Consider the following 17,545-nt stretch of genomic DNA (forward strand, 5'->3'; position numbering starts at 1 on the left):
GGCATTTAAATATATAAAATAAATATAAAAAATATAAGTCTTTGTTTTATTATGGTTGCAAATATCAAAAAATTTCTATATGTGACATGGCACCAGAGTTAAGTTAGGTTTTTCAAAATGCTGACACGCCGAGCTCAAAAGGTTCGCCATCACTGCTCTAGACTCTGAGTGAGCTCTTAACCCCCAAACCTCTCATGCTGTCTGTTTCCAAAATGGATTCAATAAACATCATTTTGTACACGTGTAGCCTACTGGATTCCCATGAATAAGAAAGATTTTCAAAACCTCCTAGATATCTCATTGCCCCCTTTTTCCTTTTATGTTTTTTTTTAATGTGACATGCCAAACTTTATTTTTTTAATTGGAGAGAGAGAGAGAGAGAGAGAGAGAGAGAGAGAGAGAGAGAGACATTGATTGGTTGTCTCCCATACCCACCCCAATTGGGAAGCAAACCCACAACCTGGGTATGTTCCCTGACTGGGAATCAAACCCATGACCTTTTGGTGTATGGGATGATGCTCCAACCAACTGAGCTGCACCATCCGGTGCTATCTATATCTATATCTATATCTATATCTATATCTATATCTATATCTATATCTATATCTATAGATCTATAGATATAGATCTCTCTCTCTCTCTCTCTCTCTCTCTCTCTCTCTATATATATATATATATATATATATATATATAGTCAGCTTCTTATTAGCTCCAATTGATCTCACTGTCTGAATTTGCTGTGATGTCAAAAAATTGACCCACAAAGAGCAAGTTCTGAGTTGGGTGCGATAAATACATGCCCTGAGAATGGAGCTTTTGATGAAGCTACCAGAGAGGTCAAATACTGACAGTTTTCTGGAGATGGAGCTTTGGAGTAGCATACAAGCCATTCTCCCCTTCAGTGGTGGCTGTGCTGCTGGTTTTCATGGGCTATAGTGCAAGTCTGCTGGCTTCCACACAGCTAGGAAGAAAAGGGATGGGGAGAGGGCCAATCAAGCTTTCTCTTCTTCTGATATTCGCCTGTTTTTCTTGGTGTGTGTTTTTTTCCACCTTTTTTTTTAAATTAAATAAACACTCCATGGATTGTTACAAGCCTTTGGTTAAGTTCTCAACTTCTGAAAAGGTTGATTTTGACAATATTTGTTAGTGTTCTAACTGCTTTCTGAAAATGCTTACCATGTAGTAGGGTTTTTTATAGAGGCCTGCTATCACATTAAAGTAAACTTCTAATCCTGTATCATTATATTCTTCTATCATTAGTAGACTAGTGGCCTGGTGCATGAATGGGTGCACATTGAAAGGAAAATAATTAGAAGAAATATTTTAGTATCTCTGTTCGCCCTGTCTCTATAATAGAAGTGTCAACCAAATTCATGATCGACAATGACAGATCAAAACACACACCTGAGATTAGCGCCAGGGAGAGCTTTATATGTATCGCGTTTGTGCGAGTCAACTTAGCCTTTTATAGATATAGAACAAACTTACTTAATTAGACCTGCTTTCTGATGTAGCTAAACTGTTTCCAGCCCAGTGAAGCACCCCAACTGCTCTTTCAGGTAATTGTCAGCAACACAGCAGTAAATATCAACACAAAGCAAATTATTATTGTAGATCACACAGGGAGAACAAAGGGTAAAATATTTAACTGCAGCAGTGTTTGACTATATTCTGCTCAGTGAGAAAACCTGAAGTCATTTTAAAGGTCCACCATTTCTTATTTCTTTTCAGTTGGGTCAAGTTTCTAAACTTTCTAAATCTCTGTTTTCCAGCTAATGAGAAGAAAATAGGAGTCCACCAAGTCTCCTATCTACCTACTCCAAGACTTTTGTGAGGATCAAATGAGATGAGGCATGGGAAAACACTTCATAGATTTTTGGTTACAGTGTAAAATGTTTGCACCTGGCTATAAAGCAAGTTGTGTTCCTGGGCTGAAGAAACTGCAGGGAGGCTAGTTGCTAGGGAGAGGAAGCCAGGCATTCTACGTGATGTCATTACCCGGGTCCCAGAGCCACCATTTCCAGGCTGGGCTGGGCTGTGGGCAGCATTTTGCATCAGGGGGTCTCAGCAGCATTGGCTGCGATTTGGTGAGCTGTCGCTCCTGGGTGGTGGCGGGGCCTGTGTCCCAGTTGGGGGAAGCCAAGTGTTGCTTTGTGGGCACCAGTTCTTCAACACCATTTCTCTGTAAATGGCCAGGGCGACTCACTGAAGTTCCTGTGTTGATCATCTGCCCCCTGGTGGTCAGTGCACACCATAGTGACTGGTTGGAGGGATACATAGCATATTAGCCTTTTAAATTTATACTAGAGGCCCGGTGTACAAAAATTTGTGCACTTGGGGGGGGGGGGGTGAGGGGGTCCCTCAGCCCGGACTGTGCCCTCTCGCAGTCTGGGACCCCTCGGGAGATAACGACCTGCTGGCTTAGGCCTGCTCCCGGGTGGCAGAGGGCAGGCCCAATCCCTAGGTGCAGCCCCTGGTCGGGCTCAGAGCAGGGCCGATTGGGGAGTTGGGGCGCCGCCCCCTGTCATGCACAGAGCAGGGCGGATTGGGAGGTTGCGATGCCACTCTCGGTCACGCTCAAGGTAGGGCCGATTGGGGGGTTGGGGCACTCCCTGTCACACTCAAGGCAGGGTCAATGGGGAGGTTGCTGCGCCACCCCCTGTCATGCACAGAGCAGGGCCGATCAGGGGGTTGGGGCGCTGCACCCTGTCACACACAGAGCCACAGGGCAATCAGGGGGTTGGGGAGCTCCCCCAATCAGGCACAGAGCAGGGCTGATCAGGGGGTTGGGGCGCCTTCCCCTGTCTCGAACAGAGCAAGGCGGATAGGGAGGTTGTGGCCCTGCCCCCTGTCACACACAGAGCCGCAGGGCGATCAGGGGGTTTGGGCGCTGCCCCCTGTCACACTGATCCCAGTGCCAGGAGGCCTCTTGGCTCCGCTGATCCCAGTGCTGGGAGGCATATTACCCTTTTACTATATAGGATAGAGGCCTGGTGCATGGGTGGGGCCAGCTGGTTTGCCCTGAAGGGTGTCCTGGATCAGGGTGGGGGTCCTCACTGGGGTGCCTGGCCAGTCTGGGTGAGGGGATGATGGCTGTTTGCAGCTGATCACTCACCCTTCAGGGTGGGGGTCCCCACTGGGGTGCCTGGCCAGTCTGGGTGAGGGCCTGAGGGCTGTTTTCAGGCTGGTGGGTGATGAAGCTCCCAATTGCTCCTTTTTTTCTTTTTTTTAAATTCTGGGCCAGCTTTAGCTTTGAGGCTTGGCTCCAGCTCTTAGGCCTCCACTGCTGAAAGCAGGTTTCTGGCCTTTGTTTACCTTCTGTATTTGAAACGATGTTGCGATCCTGCTGGCTGAAGCCTGGTGGACTAAAGCAGGTTTCTGGGGTTTTGTTTAGCTTCTCTATTTGTAACATAGTTGCTTAGAGTTGCAGCTCAGAGGCCGGCAGCGGCAGGTGGGGAACATTAGAGTCCTCTGTCACTGAAGCAAGCAAGCCTCATGTTCGCTTTAAGCTGCCTGGCTGCTGGCTGCCATCTTTGCTGGCAGTTAATTTGCATATCGCTCTGATTAGCCAATGGGAAAGGTAGCGGTCATACGCTAATTACCATGTTTCTCTTTTATTAGATAGGATACTAGAGGTCCAATGGACAAAGATTTGTGTAAAAATGGGCCTTCCTTCACCTGGCTGCCGGCACCACCTTCACTCCAGCCAGAGCCGCCTTTCCGCCTCCCCACACTGCCCAGAGGCCCGGAGTGGCTGGGGTGGTGTGGAACACCTGCATCATCACCATGGTGACGACGCAAGTGTCCTGCCCCACCCCTGGCCGCTTGGCACCTGTTAGGTTAATTTGCATACTCACTCCTGATTGGCTGGTGGGCGTCATGAAGGTACAGTCAATTTGTCTATTTTCTTTTATTAGTGTAGACACTAAATGATTAAGTGATTTTTCTTTTTTTTTAATTTTTCTTTTTTTTATTTTTTTAATTTTTTTAAATTAAATCTTTATTGTTCATATTATTACATTTGTTCCTCTTCCCCCCCCCCCATAACTCCCCTCCTCCCAGTTCCCGCCCCACCCTCCGCCCTCACTCCCCATCCACTGTCCTCATCCATAGGTGCACGATTTTTGTCCAGTCTCTTCCCCCATCTCCCACACCCCTTTCCCCCCAAGAATAGTCAGTCCATTGCCTTTCTATGTTACTACTGATATGGAAATGATCATATGATTTTTCCCTTTACCTATTAATAGAGACTAGTCCCTTGACTTACTTTTGATTGTTAAACCAATTCTACATTGTTGAAGTAACTCCCCACTTGGTAATGATGTATCAACATTTTCACATATGACAATATTAATTAGCTAATATTTTGTTTAGAATTTTTGCCTCATTTTTCTAGCTAGATTGGCACATAGTTTTCCTTGCATGCAATATCGTTGTCATGTTTGGTATTGAAGTTGCAATATCAAACTTCTTTGAAAACAGAATGGTCACAAGTGGGTTATGGGACTGCAAACAGACAACTTGAGAATAGAAGTGCAGACGCTGTCTGGTTGGTGTGGCTCAATGGTTAAGCAACGACCTATGAACCAGGAGGTCACAGTTTGATTCCAGGTAGAAAACGAAGTGCAGACGCTGTAAGTTATTAGACTGTTAAAAAAATTAGAAAGGTGTTTTTTTTTTTTTTTCCTAAATTTGGATGGAAACGCACAGAGGACAGGCTAAACTAGAAACTAGAGCTAGAAGAGAGCAATGTAGGTGCACTGTGAAAAAACAGCAGGAGGTAGCTATAAGACTGCACTAGAGGGGATTCAGGAAGATGGCGGCGGTATAGGTAGACGCGTCCCAGGTCGTGTCCCTGAGCAAATGGAGTGAGCAGCTGAACTAGTAACATCCACCCCGAATTGGCGAAATTCCTCAGCTGGCGAGACGGTTTGCAGCCGGGAAGAGCAGAACTCCCCTGGAAAGGTAAAAAAAAAAAACCAGGGATTTGGGCAGGAAAGTTTGCCAGACCTCTGAGCCCAGAGAGTCGGAGGGAGACCGCGTGTCAGACAGCCGCGTCCCTTGGGACAAGCACAGCCCCTAACAGGGGAAAGGAGAACCGCGGGATTCCTGGCGCTGCCGGGGGAATTGAGAGCTCGGTCTGTGATCACAGAGGACTGAGCCTAAAGGGGGCAGCCTGAAGAGCTGACCAGACCATGCAGTCCCGGTAAGAGAAGAAGCTTACAGAAACCAAGCCTTCCCCGTTTCCGCGGCCGGCGTTTGTTTGTTTGTTTTCACTGAACCCTGTTCATGGGACATTTCGGATACAGACACTCACCTGTGCTGAAGAGAGGGAGAGTGTGCGGAGGAGTAGAATCTGGGGAGAGACTAAGGAGAGAAGGGGGGCCGGGAGAGGCGGCAGCGAATTGAGTGCTGAGACACCCCTGAGCCCAGGACTGAGGCAGCCATTCTCTCCGGAGAGTGAGACTCCTCCCCCCAGCCCCCAGGCAAGGAGCACAGCCACACCCAGATTCCACCCTGTAGGAGATCAAGGATTAAAATAACCTGATCAGTCCCTGGGAGTTAACAGGGTCTGGCCTATAGAGGGATTTTCAATCCCAGCAACAACACAGCACTGGTAACTCTTACGCAGCCAGCTCTGGGCAGTGAACTTCCACTGGACAGAGAGGCCCTGTAGCCTCAGAGGCCAACCCCAGAACACTGCCACCCAGAGGCTGACCCACAAACTGACTCTTTGCTAAACACAAAATAAGGCAGTCTGGGAAACAAATGCGGCTTGCTTTAAAATAAGGACTGTGGTTTACAACACAGAGGAACAGTATATCGCAGGGAAACTCAACACTCTCCTGAATACCTGGCAGGTCTAAGGCGAGCCACACTGAAGAATAGAAGAACCGAAGGACCTTCACTACTGCAATATTTTTTTTTTCTTTTTTCACCTTTTAACTAAGAAACCAATTTTTTTTCTTTTTTTTTTCTTTTCCTCTTCTTCTTTTTTTTTTCTTCTTTTTTCCATCACCTGATTTTACCCTTTTAATTACTACCTTCTTATTTTTAACCAGTATTATTACTGCTACCATTTTACCATTTTTTTTTAAAGTGCCATTTTATTTTCTCTTTATTTTATTTTGGGATTAGTGTTCTCCATTCTATTTTCATCGTTATATTATTGGTTGTTTCTAGTTTGCATTCATCTCCAGGTGCCGGGGTCCAACCCCGGCAGGTCCAGGGGTCCCCAAAGGTGTGGATGGAGTCAGCGAAGAAGGAATGACACAGAGACAGTATTCAGTTGATCAGCATCCTAGCCAGGATCTCTAGCCAGGATCTCCAGCCAAGTTCTGGTCTGGATCTCCAGCGAAGTTCTGCTTAGGATCTCCAGCCAAGTTCTGTTCAGGATCTCCAGTGAAGTTCTGGTTAGGATCTCCAGCCAGGTTCTGTGTCCAAGTTCTCTTGCTAGGTTCCCCAGGTTCTCCAGCCAGGTTCTGCCCAGGTTCTCCAGCCAGGTTCAGTCACCAGGTTCTAGTCAGGTTCTCTTGCCAATTTCTGTAGTCAGGTTCAGTCCAGGATCTTTTGCCATGTTCTCTTGCTAGGTTCTGTCTCTAGGTTCTGAGGCCAGTTTCTGTCCAGGATCTTTTGCCATGTTCTCTCCAGCGAAGTTCTTCTGTCTCTAGAGAACGTTCTGTGTAGGTTCTGTGCCTAGGTTCTGTCTCTCTTGGTTCCGTATTCTAAGTTCTGTGTTCTAAGTTCTGTGTTCTAAGTTCTGTCTGTGTTCTAAGTTCTGAGTCTTGCTGTCTTGTTACAACTGTATTTATACCAGTTGATTCAATCCTATCAATCTCTATTACAAAGGTTAGGGCGTTTCTTATCTTCATTCCAGGGAGTAAAGATTATGTAGCTTAAGCATGATTGTTCGTAGTTAAAGTGATTAATTACCCGCCTGGCACTTAGTTAAGAGGTTTTATTCCCTCCCTAACTTCAGGGGAAAATCCCTACCTGGGGAAACAACCTTTCTCAGAGAGGAGACCTTGGTTAAAACACATAGTGCCAAGAAGGTGAGCAAACATATTAAGAACAATATGCCATATATGCCAGGTCCCTTGAAACAGCAAGGATGGACCGGCTCCCGGCATCCAGGGAGCTGTTGCTGGAATTTATTGGGATTAATGGCTGTTCTATAGGAGTATTCTCCTCATATAAAAAAGTCTCTTCCCCTCTTCCACTTCATTCTCTCTTTTCGCTCTTTTTTCTTCTTTTCCTTTCTTTTCTCGCTTTTACTTTCCCCCCTCCTTTTTCCCAATTTCATTTTTGCACTCCTATTTTGGTCCCCAATTTTCTTTTCTTTTTTCTCTTTTCTCTTTTTCTCTTCCTTCTTCCTTATCCCCTAATTCTCTTAATTCAGGTGGTCACCTTTATTTGGGGTTATTCATATCGTGAATATATTTGTGTATAGTGCCTGGTACGTGGTGCCTTGTTGTGTTGTATTTTGTGCCTTTAAATCAACGCAGCAGATCCAAGCAACAGCAACCTCCTGAGCACCACACCCTCTGCTGAGGAACAGCAGCTGTACGTGAAACCTCGCCCCACCAGCCAGAAGAGCCACCACAGCTGTGAACAGCACCCACCAGAGGAGTTGCTGCCAACTGAAGAGCAGCTGCTACCGCAACCGCCCGAAGAGCAACCACAGACCAAGGAGTCACTGCCACCAAGGGAGCAGCCACTGAACGACTCAACGTCTAGATATGTCAGTGAGATCAAACATGGGTAGACAAAGAAACCCCCAAAGGAAAGAGAAGGAGGACTCTCCAGAAAAGCAGCTAAGTAATACAGAGGCATGCAACATGACAGAAAAAGAATTCAGAATAAGGGTCCTAGAGTGCATAAACCGGATGGAGGAAAAAATCGACAACCTCAGCAAGAAGCAAGAAGAAACAGATGAAAAAATCGATAACATATGGAAGAAGCTAGAAGAAACAGATGAAAAAATCAACAACTTAAGTAAGACCCAAGAAGAAATGAAGAGTGATATAGCTGCAATGAAAAACTCCATTGAAAGTATCAACAGTAGACTAGGAGAAGCGGAGGACCGAATTAGTGATTTAGAAGACAAGGAAGCAAAACACACCCAAAACGTACTGCAATTGGAGAAAAAAAATGAAAAGACAGGAGGAGAGCCTAAGGGAGCTTTGGGACAACATGAAACGAAACAACATACGAATAATAAGGGTACCAGAACAACAGAAGGATGAACAAGGATTAGAAAACCTATTAGAAGAAATAATATCAGAAAACTTCCCTGAGGTGGCGAAGAAAAAAGTCACACAAGCCCAGAGAGTCCCAAACAAGGCGAACCCAAAAAGACCCACACCAAGACACATCATAATTACCATGGCAAATGTTCAGGACAAAGAGAGAATCTTACAGGCTGCAAGAGAGAGACGGAAAGTTACATACAAGGGATCTCCCATTAGATTGTCAAATGATTTCTCAACAGAAACACATCAGGCCAGAAAAGAATGGACGGAAATTTACAAAGTGATGCAAAGCAAAGGACTGAATCCAAGAATACTCTATCCAGCAAGGCTATCATTCAAACTTGAAGGGGAAATAAGAAGCTTCACAGACAAAAAAAGGCTAAGGGGTTTATCACCACCAAGCCAGCAATGCAAGGAATGCTAAAGGGACTGGTATAAAAATAAGAAATAAAAAGCTCAGAAAGAAAACAGCCACACAAAAACAGAAATGCCTACAAACAAGTACCTTTCAATAATAACTTTAAACGTAAACGGACTAAATGCTCCAAACAAAAGACATCGAGTGGCTGAATGGATAAAAAAACATGACCCATACATCTGCTGTCTACAAGAAACCCACCTCATTAGAAGGGACTCACACAGACTGAAAGTGAAAGGATGGAAAAATATCTTTCAGGCAAATGGAAAGGAAAAGAAAGCTGGGGTAGCAATACTTATATCGGACAAAATAGACCTCAAAGTGAAGGCCATAACAAGAGATAAGGAAGGCCACTTCATAATACTAAAGGGATCAATACAACAAGAAGATATAATCCTGGTAAACATATATGCACCCAATGCAGGAGCACCCAAATTCATAAAAAAACTCCTGGAAGATAAACAGCCTAAGTGCCCATCAGTAGATGAATGGATTAGAAAACTGTGGTACATCTACACGATGGAATACTATGCTGCTCTAAAAAGGAAGGAACTCTTACCATTTGCAACAGCATGGATGGAACTGGAGAGCATTATGCTAAGTGAAATAAGCCAGTCAATGAAGGAAAAATACCACATGATCTCACTCATTCATGGATAATAGAGACCATTATAAACTTTTGAACAATAATAGCTACAGAGGCAGAGGTGCCTCAAACAGATTGTCAAACTGCAGCAGGAAGGCTGGGGAGGGTTGCGGGGCAGGAGGTACGGGGGTAAGAGATCAACTAAAGGACTTGTATGCATGCATAGAAGCATAACCAGTGGACATAAGACATTGGGGGATAGGGGAGGCTAGGGGACTGTCTGGGGGGGGGGGATAAAATGGACACATATGTAATACCCTTTGTAATACTTTAAGCAATAAAAAAAAATTAAAAAAAAAAGACTGCACTAGAAAGAAGAGGAACCTCACATCTGTCAAAATGGCTATCATCAAAAAAATAACAAACAACACGTGTTGGCAAAGATGTGGCAAAAAGGGAGCCCTTGTACACTGCTGGTGGGATTGTAAATTGGTGCAGCCACTACAGAAAACAGTATAGAGGCTCCTCAAAAAATTAAAATTAGAATTACCAAATGATCCAGCAGTTCTACTTCTGGGTATTTATCCAAAGAAAACAAAAACACTAATTCAAAAAGATATATGAACCCCTATGTTCATTGAAGCATTATTTATAATAGCCAAAATAGGGGAGCAACCTAGGCATCCATCAATAGATGAATGGATAAAGAAGATGTGAGATATATATGTATGTATATATTATTTAGCCATGAAAAATAATGAAATCTGTGGAATCTAAACTAAACAAAACAGAAACGGATTCATACAGACAGAGAACAAATTAATGGTTACCAGAGGATGAGGGGATGTGTGAAAAGGTGAAAGGGAATAAGAGGTACAAACTTCCAGTTATAAAATAAGTAATTCACAACATAGGGAATATGGTCAATAATATTGCAATAATTTTGTACAGTGACAGGTGCATACTAAACTTATCATGGTGATTCCTTCATAGTATATATAAAAGTCAAATGACTTTGTTATACACCTAACACTAATATAATATTGTATGTCAACTATACTTTGATTGAAATAAAAGAGAGAGAGAAGAAAGAAAGAAAGAAAGAAAGAAAGAAAGAAAGAAAGAAAGAAAGAAAGAAAGGAAGAAAGAAAGAAAAAAAGAAAGAGGGAAATAGAGGAAGAAAGAAAGAAAGAGAGAGAGAGAGAGAGAGAGAAATAAAGAAAGACAGAAAGAAAGAAAGAAAGAAAGAAAGAAAGAAAGAAAGAAAGAAAGAAAGAAAGAAAGAAAGAAAGGGTCGTTAGTAGTTAGTGGCTAGAGTTGCTGTTCCAGAGAGCCATCATTTTTTTTTTTAATTAAATCTTTATTGTTCAGATTATTACATTTGTTCCTCTTTCCCCCCCCATAACTCCCCACCTCCCAGTTCCCGCCCCACCCTCCACCCTCACTCCCCACCCACTGTCCTCATCCATAGGTGCACGATTTTTGTCCAGTCTCTTCCCGCATCTCCCACACCCCTTTCCCCCCCAAGAATAGTCAGTCCATTCCTTTTCTATGTCCCTGATTCTATTATGATCACCAGTTCATTCTGTTAATCAGATAATTTATTCACTTGATTCTTAGATTCACTTGTTGATAGATGCATGTTTGTTGTTCATAATTTGTATCTTTACCTTTTTCTTCTTCTTCCTCTTCTTAAAGGATACCTTTCAGCATTTCATATAATCCTGGTTTGGTGGTGATGAACTCCTTTAGCTTTTCCTTATCTGTGAAGCTCTTTATCTGACCTTCAATTCTGAATGATAGCTTTGCTGGATAAAGTAATCTTGGTTGTAGGTTCTTGGTATTCATCACTTTGAATATTTCTTGCCGCTCCCTTCTGGCCTGCAAAGTTTCTGTTGAGAAATCAGCTGACAGTCGTATGGGTATTCCCTTGTAGTTAACTGAATTTCTTTCTCTTGCTGCTTTTAAGATTCTCTCTTTGTCTTTTGCTCTTGGCATTTTAATTATGATGTGTCTTGGTGTGGTCTTCTTTGGATTCCTTTTGTTTGGGGTTCTCTGTGCTTCCTGGACCTGTAAGTCTATTTCTTTCACCAGGTAGGGGAAGTTTTCTGTCATTATTTCTTCAAATAGGTTTTCAATATCTTGCTCTCTCTCATCTTCTGGCGCCCTATAATTCTGATGTTGGTACGCTTGAAGCTGTCCCAGAGGCTCCTTACACTATCTTCGTATTTTTGGATTCTTTTTTCATTTTGCTTTTCCGGTTGGGTGTTTTTTGCTTCTTCGCATTTCAAATGTTTGACTTCATTCTTGCACTCCTCTGGTCTGCTGTTGGGAGTCTGTATAATATTCTTTATTTCAGTCAGTGTATGTTTAATTTCTAGTTGGTTCTTTATCACAACATCGAGGGTCTCATTAGATTTCTTGTAGATCTCATTAAGTTTATCAGCAGTTTCTAGAAAACTATTGAAAGACCTTAAAAGTGTGGTTCTGAACTCTATATCCTCCATTTCTGACATTTCTGTCCTGTTTCTTTGTCTCCGCATTTTTTATGATTTCTTGGTGCACCCCCTAGTGGTCTTTGTGCACAGTCTTGTTGTAGTTAAGCCTTGATTGTTGTAGGTAATACTGGGGGTGGGATTTGACCTCCAGGCCACCTGGCTGTGAGAATCAGCTGTGTCTGCAGTGGGAGAACTTCTGTCCTCTGGGGAGGTGCTAATTTAGCCTTTGCCTGAGGCTAGCCGGCAAATGCCTCTGTGCAGGGCTTGGGCGGGGTGGGTTGCACAGGATCAACAGGGCAGGTGGAGCTAGCAGTTATGGCTGGTCTCAGTCCCGTCCCCAGGGGCTCTGCCTCTCAGAGTCCCAGCAACCGCTGCAAACCTCGGAGAGAAAACTGCCCTTGAGTTCCGACTGATGCCAGACAGTCCTGCTTCTCCCGTTTGAGTCTGGGTACCTAGAGACTCGCCTGGAACTGGAGCCCAGAGCCTGAGCCTCCCTCCCGATTGAAACAGACAACCGCGCCCTCAGCTGACAGCCCGCTTCGCGCGCACCTCCGCACCTTTGTATTTTCGCACTGCTCCTCCTCTGAGTCTCGGTATGCTTTTCTTTCCTTCTAGTTGTAGAATTTCCCCTCATCCAGCCTTCCTGTGGTTCTGGGTGATGTCCGTTCCGTGTTTTAGTTGTATTTTTGAAGTGGTTTTGCGAGGCAGCAATCTCCGGTGTTTACCTATGCCGCCATCTTGGTTCTTTTTCGAGAGCCATCTTTTTCCTAAGCATCTCTCTGCCTCCCACACCTGGTACCAATGGTCCTGTGTGCATTCATCAATATGGTTCTTGCCATGACTTAAGATAGGTAGGTCCTTGCCAACAAGCAAGCAGAAGCAACACACACTTTTACAAGACCACAGAGAGAGCTAAAAGGGTAATTTGGCCTACAGTTCACATTCCAAAATGACCTCATTAGACTTTTAACCTTAAAAACAAAAGGGGAGGGGGAAGATTAACCAAAGAACTTATATGCATATATCCATAACCCATGGACACAGACAATAGTGTACTGAAGGCCTTGTGGGGGGCACCGGGGGAGGAGGTTAATGGGGGGGGGACATCTGTAATACTTTCAACAATAAAGGTACATTTTTAAAAAATAAAGTAACTATTTCTTTTTTTAATAATTTTTATTTCTTAAAGTATTACAAAGAGTATTACATATGTCTCCTTTCCCCCCCTTGACATTCCCCTGGCCCCTACCCCCCCGGTGTCTTGTGTCCATTGGTTAATCTTATATGCATGCATATAAGTCCTTTGGTTGATCTCTTAATCCCCCCCCAAACCCTCCCCCCACGCTTCCCACTGTAGTTTGACAGTCTGCTCAATGTTGCTCTGCCTCTGCATCTACCCCTGTTCATCAGTCTATACTGGTCCCCATTATCTGTCCCAACCTCACTGGAGCAGTCCCAACCTCACTGGGGCCATCTCAGCCTCACCGGGGCCGTTTCACCTCACCGGGGCAGTTTCAACCTCACCGGGGCCATGCCGATCTCACCGGGGTCGATTCAACCTCACCGGGGCCGTCTCCACCTCACCAGGGCCGCTTCAACTTCACTGGGGCCATCCCGACCTCACCAGGGCCATTTCAACCTCACCGGGGCCGTTTCAGCCTCACCAGGGCCATCCCGACCTCACTGGGGCTGTTTCTGCCTCACCGGGGCCGTCCCGACCTCACCGGGGCCGTTTCAGCCTCACCGGGGCCGTCCCAACCTCACCGGGGCCATTTCAACCTCACTGGGGCTGTCCCTACCTCACCGGGGCCGTTTCAACCTCACCAGGGCCATCCCGACCTCACTGGGGCCGTACCGACATCACCGGGGCCGTACCGACCTCACCGGGGCCATCCCAACCTCACCGGGGCCGTATCATCCTCACTGGGGCCGTCCCGACCTCACCAGGGCCGTCCCAGCCTCACCGGGGAAACACGAAGTTTGGCCCTCTGTCCCCTGCTGGGCGGCTGCCCGCCTGACAAAATCTCCAGGCGTTCCTGGTGGCTGAACATCCAGCACTCCTTCTCGGACTACGCCCTCCTCCAAGTGCACAGACTGCCCATCTGCCCTCCCCCAGGACCCCACGCGAGACTGGAACCGGTGGGCATTTTTGTGCGCCTGCTGGTACAGCGGTTCCACAACGCTGGCCCAGCCGGGCCCAGACCCGGCCTGCCCCGAACCCGACTCCGCCCCGATTGCGTCCCTCCCGGATGCAAGGAGCTGAAATCTGCAGCCTGCTGGGTTGGGCTCTGTACTTGGTGTCTCTGCACATCCTACTCAGTCTCAATGCTCTTCTTTCTATGCGAGGAGTTGAAATCTGCAGTTTGTTGGGTTGGGCTCTGTACTTGGTGGCTCTGCACATCCTACTCAGTCTCAACGTTCTTTCTTTCCTTCCAGTTGTAGAGCTTCCACTGGGCCAACTTTCCCATGGTTCCGTATGATCGCTGTTTGTCCTATAGTTGGTAGTTTCAATGTTGTTGTGTGAGGCAGCATGCACAGGTCTCTTCCTTACGCCGCCATCTTGGTTCTCCTGGGTCTGCTTCTTGAGTGTGTCTCCCATGGCTGCGAGCAGTTGAAGTCTGCAATTTGTTGGGTTAGACTGCAAAAGCGCAGGTGGGTCTTTTTGTGCACCTGGCACAGCTTGGATGGGGATGTAAATTGATTAGGGATGGGTCTCAGGGAGTCGCCATGGCAGAGCAAATAGCACTGGCTGCATCTCCGTGGCCCCTCGCCTCTCCGGGACACCGGGGCTTCGCGTCCCCCAGTGCCAGCGATCAGCTGTGCGACAGAGCCTCCCTCGCTTTCTAACTGCTGCAAGGCCATACCGCCTCTCCCCCGCGGTACCTCCTCTCCCCTTAGGGTCTGTTGCCTCATGATCCCGCCCGAACCAGCTCAGTGGATTTGAGAGTTTGCAAAAGCGCAGGCGTTTCCTCTTGTGTCTCCGGCACAGCCCGGATAGGAATGTAAATTGAATAGGGCGGGGTCTCAGGGAGTGGCCAGCACGGAACAGATAGCACTGGTGGCGTCTCAGCGGACCCTCGCCTATCCAGGACACCAGGACTTCGCGTCCCCCAGTGCCGGCGAGCAGCCCCGTCAGAGCTTCCTATTTCAAGAACCTTTAAAACCTTTTTAAAATTATCCTATATAATAAAAGCCTAATATGCTAAGTATCCGGTCGTCCAGTCGTCCATTCAACCAATCAAAGCATAATATATTAATGATATGCTAAGGCCACTCAACCGCTTGCTCTGATGTGCACTGACCACCAGGGGGCAGAAATTCTGACTGGTAGGTTAGCTTGCTGCTGGGATCCAGCCAATTGGGACTGAGTAAGATGGGCTGGACACACCCTGGAGCCCTCCTGTGGTCCCTCCCCTGCTGGCCAACCTCTTGCATCCCTCCCCGGCCCCAATACTGCATCGGTGGGGTCCCTCAGCCTGGCCTGCACCCTCTCACGATCCAGGACCCCTCCGGGGATGTCGAAGAGTCAGTTTCGGCCCGATCCTGCAGGCCAGGCCAGGGACCCCACTGGTGCAGGAATTCGTGCACCAGGCCTCTAGTGTAAAATAAAACTTGAAACTATTACATATAAAACAGTCAGAGAGCTGACTCTCTTATCCACCTGCTCTCCCCCTTGTCCAATTTGATCAAAGTTTTATTATTTCTACATTTTCACAGAAGATCATATTTACATACTATTTATTCCACTTTTGCTTTGGAGTTAGTTCTGATTTCAAAATGTTCAGTGCTCAATGATAGTCATTTTGCTAATTTCCACAAATCTTTCTGCCTTTCATTCTTTCCTTTTTATGCATGACAATGCATGCTTTTAAATGATTATCAATAAGTACACAAAGCATGTAACAAGTTCTTGAATTCTATCATCTAGTAATTTTGATTAAGAGATACTAAAAGCAGCCCAAACAATTATATTCATTGTTCTAACCCAGGGGTGGGCAAACTTTTTGACTCGAGGGCCACAATGGGTTCTTAAACTGGACCGGAGAGCTGGAACAAAAGCATGGATGGAGTGTTTGTGTGAACTAATATAAATTCAAAGTAAACATCATTACATAAAAGGGTATGGTCTTTTTTTTTTTTTAAGTTTTATTCATTCAAACCGGCTGGATCCGGCCCGTGGGCCATAGTTTGCCCACGGCTATTCTAACCCTTAGCCAGAAAGGACTATTTTAAGTCTGGCTACTGTTCTACACAGGCTACAAATAATTATTTACTACTTTTTTTGTTGGTGGTGGTGCCCTGACTGGGTATCAAACCCAAAACCTTTCAGTGTATAGGCCGACACTCATACCAACTGAGCCACACCAGTCAAGGCTATTTACTGCTTTTTCATGGACAAAGCCCCTGACCTTCAAGAAAGCTTTAGGGGGAAAACTTTTTTTATCTCTTTCTTTAGAAATTGGGTTTTTTATTATATCTAAGAGAGAAAAAGTAGCAATATATATTATTATTGATTTATGTTTATATATTATTAATATCCTATATAATAAAGAGCTAATACGCAAATGGTGGTCACGCCCTCATGCTGTCATGTCATAATGGCTCAGACACTCAACACTGGGGAGAGAGGAATGGGGAGCAGCCAGGCACAAATGAGCTCATTTGAGAGGAATGGGGACCAACCAGGCTGCGGCCTGGGAAAGGGACAAGCCGCCTGCCCCGCAGTCCAGGGTGCCAATGACTATGCCTGCACCTGAGGCCCTGTCCAGAAGAGGGAAAAGCTGCACACCCTGTGGTCCCGGGCACCTGTGGCAGCAGCCCAGGCCAAGCCACCCACCATGGTCCCCTGTGGCTGCAGCTGGCCCGGGCAAAGCCGGCCCAGGTCCTGGGTGCCTGTGGCCAGCCAGAGGAGGGAATCCTGGGCCTTGGGTGTGGGTCAAGGGCACAATAATTTTCTCTTATCAGTCCAGAAGGGGAGCAGTTAGGGGCGATCAGGCCGGTAGGGGAGCAATTGGGGACGATCAGGCAGGCAGGCAGAGGTACTTAGGGGTGATCAGGTAGGCAGGCAGGCGAGTGGTTAGGAGCCAGCAGTCCGGGGTTGTGAGAGGCAGTCAGACATCCCCCAAGGGGTCTTGGATTGGAGAGGGTGCAGACTGGGCTGAGGGACTCCCCCCACACCCCCCCGTGAACAAATTTCATGCACCAGGCCTCTAGTATATATATACTTGAGTTAAAAGGCATAGGAAAACAATGTATACCTATTAAATTTCTAAGAAACATGAGGTAAAAATGAAATCTTTTGCCCTAGCTGGTTTGGCTCAGTGCATAGAGTGTTGGCCTGCAGACTGAAGGATCCTGGGTTCAATCCCAGTCAAGGGCACAATAATTCTCTCTCATCATTGATGTTTCTCTCTCTCTCCCTTCCTCTCTGAAATCAATAAAAATATATTTTTTAAAAAGATAAAATCTTGTTATAAGCTCTAAGTTTGTACAAAGAATCTAGATATTCTATTCTCCAAAAGTAAAAGACCTGCTATATAATAGACAGAAAAAACTTAATGCCTTTTCACAGGAATATAACCCAAGTTTTGCAAAAGTTTCCTATTCCATGGAGACATCTAAAATGCCAATCCGTGGAACAGGTGCTTCTGTCTTCATCCCCTCTCCATTTACGCAGTTTTCATGGATTCCTGCTCAGATGTCACAGGCAAAGGCCAAGAGCTTGCCAGGACCTCAGCCTTGCTTTGGGGGAAGTCGGTCTGAAGGATGGTCAACCTCTCCTGGGTGTCCT

This window comes from Myotis myotis, unplaced genomic scaffold, assembly GCF_014108235.1.
Source record: "Myotis myotis isolate mMyoMyo1 unplaced genomic scaffold, mMyoMyo1.p scaffold_m19_p_9, whole genome shotgun sequence".
Taxonomy (NCBI): domain Eukaryota; kingdom Metazoa; phylum Chordata; class Mammalia; order Chiroptera; family Vespertilionidae; genus Myotis; species Myotis myotis.